This window comes from Castanea sativa, chromosome 1, assembly GCF_040712315.1.
Source record: "Castanea sativa cultivar Marrone di Chiusa Pesio chromosome 1, ASM4071231v1".
Classification (NCBI taxonomy): Eukaryota; Viridiplantae; Streptophyta; class Magnoliopsida; order Fagales; family Fagaceae; genus Castanea; species Castanea sativa.
This window is the reverse complement of record NC_134013.1, coordinates 11,582,249-11,587,523: the sequence shown is the minus strand read 5'-3', so window position 1 is coordinate 11,587,523 and position 5,275 is coordinate 11,582,249. Positions and strand designations below refer to the sequence as shown.

Sequence of the window (5,275 nt, the reverse complement as noted above, 5' to 3'; positions counted from 1 at the left end):
TTTTTTCTTACTCTCTCATCTTTCTTTATCCTTTTTTAGTTTAGAGTCTAACCTAAAGTTTGCTCATTTTTCAGCGCAAAGATAGAACATGAAGAAACAGAACAAGCAGTAAAGACAGAGAACCAAAGTGGGTAACATCTATCCTATCTCACCTTTCATAGAATACCTTCAATACATGCTGGTTTTATCATATCATCACTTTATGCATGCTCACACATCATAAGGAAACATTTCAAACATACAGCCATACCCAAAACCGCGGCCAAACATCCATATCCAAAAACTCTTTCATATTTTAAACTCCAAACCCCAATACATCAAACAAAGGTAAACAAACAGAGAAAAGGGTTAGAGCGAGGGAACCACCGGTGCAAATAAAATTCGAGCTTAGACCAACCCAGTTAAAAGTTAAAACTTTAGCCCCCCCAAAACTTTTCCAAAATACCTTAGTGCAAATAAAATTTTAAGAATAGTTTCTGTGGTTTAAATCCCCCTCCCATGTTATAAGTTGTAATTATCAAATTATTAAAAATAAAATGAAAAAAAGAAGAAGAATTGTTTGTGTGGTCAATTTTGGCAGATGCGTGGGGCAGAGGGTTCTCTTTCAATGATTCAATCTAGTCCATGGAGATTAATAAATCATTCAACATAAATTTTTTTTTTAAATCATGACTCATGATTCATTCAATAAGTCATGTGATTAAAAATACACACAAATAATTTTACAAATCACCAAGAAATTTTCCTTCAAACTATTTAAAGGAAAACTTTGTCCATTATTTTTGTTAATAGTCATTAAGCAGAGCATTGGTGCATAAACAAAAAATTTTAGATCTTGAATGTTTAGCTACCCTATGCCCGACCATTGGAATCCCCACATTTTTTTAAGCGAGTAGAGGATATGTTACTAATTTAAAATTCAAGGAAGTTATATGTGGTTCTCAAAATGTGCATAACTTGTGCCATTGGGACATTTATTAATAAAAGTCATATATAAAAGCTAAGTCAACAGTACAATATGGCTGCACCACAAAGACCAGAGATTTTTTATTTCCCTAACAAAGAGAGGGCATATACTACTGAGAACAAAGGCCAAATGGCCAATAGTCTGATTTCACTATATTATTATACATGGAAGAAGCAATCACATTATCCGTTAGTTTTGACACAAACTCAACTTTCAGTTCATGCTCAAGTCTATGGTCGTGCCTTCCATGCATGTTTATGACTCCACATGACATTTACAACACTTGTGATAAAATAAAAATGTAATCATCAAGATTCTTATTCTGGTGTAGTTGTGTACCGCCATGGGAGGTCCCTCTTGTTCTGGTCATACCACTCCAACAAAGATTCTCTAATCTTCTGGGTTTCGTCGCCTCTGAAACCCCACTTAACAATATCTTCTATATCTTCTTCTTTTGCTTTTTGTTTCTGTTGGTGTCTTTGCTTGTAGCCTGACTGAACGTCGTGGCCTTTCAACAACTACTTTATCATTATTAGTCTTCTTTTGTTTCTGTGTACCTGGAAGGAGTAAATATCTAAGAAAGCAAGCGTACCTAGGCTTAGGGAAAGGAACAAACATAATATATGAGAATCCAAAATAAGCAACTGAAAATTGAATTGCAAAGAAAAACAACCATTGGTACCGTGCCTAAAATAACCCTAATTTAATAAAAAAAAAAAAAAGCTTTACTAATCAATGTCAAGCATCTGTTCTTCCTAAATCAAAACCAATCAAACCACAATACCATAACCTAAATCATATTTCCAAATTACAAAAAAAAAAAAAAAAAAAAAAATTTCCTCTGTTTTCATCATTAAGTAGGCTGCCTGTTTGGTTTCAATTGAAAAACTTAAATTCAGAATAAAGAGAAAGACGAAAGCAATTGTACCTAGGCATTGGGTGTGGAAAGGGTGATATGCTGAAAAGGCCAAAATGGGTACATTGAAAAGGCCCTTATGCTGTTCCGTGATATGCTGATGGCTGATTTCGCCATGGACTATATCACAGTTTCATCAATGTTGGGAGCTGTTGCACTTTTGAATAGATCAGGAATTGGGACTCACCTGCACGCCTATATTGCAAAGTTGGGCTTAGATTCAGATGTCTCTGTTGGTAGTTCACTGATGACTATGAATTCCAAATTTGGAAGTGTAGGAGATTGCCATAAAACATTTGATCACATAGAGAATCCTGATTTGATAGGTTGGACAACCATGATTTTCAGCTATGCTCAACATGGGTGGGAGAATTTGAGTTTTGGGTTTTGATTTTGGGGAAGGAAAGGGTGAGTTTTAGGTCTAGGGGAAGCCGGGAAGGTGATGTTAGCGTGTTAGAGGAGCTGAGAAGAGAGATTTTGAAGAGGTATTAGTTTTAGGTTTAGGTTTTGAAGAAGTATCGGTTTTGTAACGTGTATTTGGTGGGGGAAATAATGAGATTTAATTTTTATTTTTTATAATAGTAAATGGGTTGAGAAAAAAATCAAAATATATAAATCAAATTTTAAAAAAAATTTAAATGCTGACGTGGAAAATTGTGGGAGTTTCAAAAGTTTCGGTTATATATAATAATAATAATAATAATAATAATAATAATAATAATAATAATAATAATTGTAAGGGCACAATTTGTACTCGGTCCCAAACGAGTGATGGGCTCAGGCCCAAAAAGTCTTATACAATGAGATTTGTAGAGCGTGGGCTTGAAACCTAGGCTTTACAGATGTTGGACAATAGATAGGTGGGCTAGATCGCCACTACCTACACAATCAATGGATGAAAATAACGGAAACTCTCCTCGGACGTAAGCAATAGATTAAGACTAAAGATAATATGTACAGTATTCTCTCTATCTCTTCCTCTCTTTTTTCTCCGATCCCCGCCTTTTCCTAATGCCTCTTTCCTTTCTTATATCCTTTTTTTCTCCATTTCATCTTCCACGCGTAGCACAGATCACCCAATTAAATACTTGTCCCATCCACCACCTTCTTGAAGTCTTCAAACAATAGCTGGAAGGCTAAACATTACTGTTCAAATGTCATTGTCCCATTAATACGGCCAGAGAGGTAGGTGCAGGGTCTTTAATGCGGTGGTAGCAGCCTTTTCCCTTGATATTTCTCATACGTTCTCCCTCTCTAAAACTGTGTGGAACACATCTTTACCCAACAAACTTTCCAGCTCTCCCCAAACATCATGACGTGTCATACGATCTTAACTTGACTTAGCCGAGGAGATGTCTCTCCTCGGACAACCTCATCAACTTTTCTAGCAAGAGCTGGCTTATAGGCCTCAAAGGCTCTGCTCGGACAGACTCACACCGCCAAATCAGGCTCAATGCCCAAATGCGTGTTCTGACCATTTTTACCCACACAATAATAATAATAAAATTTTAAAAAGCATAATAGGGTTTTTCTTGCAAGAAATCCTAAACTCATCGGTCTTTGTAATTAGATAACTTTCAATGTTTTATTTCTAAAGAACTTCTCAAATTTATCTAAATCCACCAACGTTTCAAAAGCATAAAAATAGGACCACCGGCTAAAAACAAGGACTCCAAACTCCAAAGTCCAAACAACTCTTATTTAATACAAGATTTTGCATCTACGTCAACTTCTAACTCTCGCTCTGTTTGTTTCAGCATCAACATTTTCTGGAAAATGGTTCATTTTTTAAAGAGCATTTTCTAGAAAACTATATCATTTTCCAGTGTTTGGTAACGACCTTGAAAATGAGCTTGAGAATGTTTTCTGGTGTTTGGTATGCAAATTTTTATTTTTATTTTTATATTTCTTGTGTAATTTAAAACATGCGTATTATGTAAACTAACTAATGTCAATATTAAAAAAAAAAAAACCAAGGATGAATTTGGTTTTCATACTAAAATTTTGACAATAGATATAATAAAAATTAGTTATCAAATTTTCATGATCTCTATCACTCATTTTACTTATATATATGGACAGGAACGTCCACACACACACACACATTTATATATATAAACCATTTATCTATATACATAAAATTGACAGGAGAATACATCTTTAATAAGTACAAAATAACAATAACTTTTCATTGTCTACTCTTTTTGCTAGTACACTAATTGTCTACTATGGTCAACCAGAAGTCTTTAATATTACTGAAAATTATGTATTTATATAATGTATCTACATAATATATCATCACTACATAATATCTTCATAATGTATCTATCAACAAAAAAGATTATGCTATGTAAAAGTAATTTAGAGCCATATAGGCACTATGTTTAAAATTTTCGTCTTTTACTTCATTCATTCATTCATTCTTCTTTTTTATTTTATATATATATATATATATATATATATATATATATATTTTAACACTTTTATGTGCAAAAAAAAACTTATACATGAAATCCATCAAACCAAAAGTTTCTTAGAGAAAAAAATAAAATCAAGTTTGAAATTCAAAGTAAAAAATTGAGATTTTGGTAGAGAGGAATGAATAATTACCGCTGCAAATATGTTCTCTTTTGCAAGTTGGTAGAGAGGAATGAAATAATTACTGAGCAATGAGGGAAAAAAAAATATACTCAAAGAATTGTGTTATAAAGGGGAAGAGAAATATGAAGAGAGAGTGAGAGAGAAAGATCTATGGAAGAGGAGAAACCAGAGTGAGTGATAGTGAGGGTGTGAGGAAAGAAAAAGAAAAGGGAAAAGAGAAAGAGTGGGAGTGAGAGAGCGTACTGTGAGATAGAGATTGTTTTCCAAAAAATTTTTTTGGAAAACAAGCTATAAAAAACAATCCTTATTTTTATTAGGATTTTTCATTGACTAAAGATAGTTTTCCGTTGACCAGTTTTTTTTTGTGCTACCAAACACTGGAAAATATGGAAAACTATCTTTACAGAAAGTTTTCCAGCAAAACAAACAGAGCGTCTATATATATTTTATTCCAATCCCGCTTTGGTTTAGATTTACCTCTGAATTCTCTTTTCTATTTGGTCCAAATTAGTCCTAATCAGTCCATTCTGTCCACTTTTATCTACTTCAGTCCTATTTGGGCCATTCGGTCTACTTTCATTCTATTCAGTCCATTTTGTCAACTTTAGTTCTATTCAGTCCTATTTAATCCACATTAATCCTATTCGGTCGAGTCTATCCACTTCAGTCCATTCTGTCCACGAAGGTCCTATTTGGTCTGTGCATTCTTATTCAGTCCATTTGGTCCACCTTGTTCCTATTCGGTCCATACAGCCTTATTTTGTCCATTTGGACCACTTTGTTCCATTTAG

At 33.7% G+C, this 5,275-nt stretch overlaps 1 long non-coding RNA gene across 1 annotated transcript; it reads right to left on the bottom strand.

The window, feature by feature from the left end:
• Positions 1 to 979: 979 nt before the first annotated feature.
• Positions 980 to 2,303, bottom strand: LOC142639382 (uncharacterized). The gene is made up of 2 exons (XR_012845155.1): positions 1,896 to 2,303; positions 980 to 1,524 (listed from the first exon to the last, which is right to left on the bottom strand). It is a non-coding gene; the product is annotated as an uncharacterized LOC142639382 (long non-coding RNA).
• Positions 2,304 to 5,275: the final 2,972 nt, after the last annotated feature.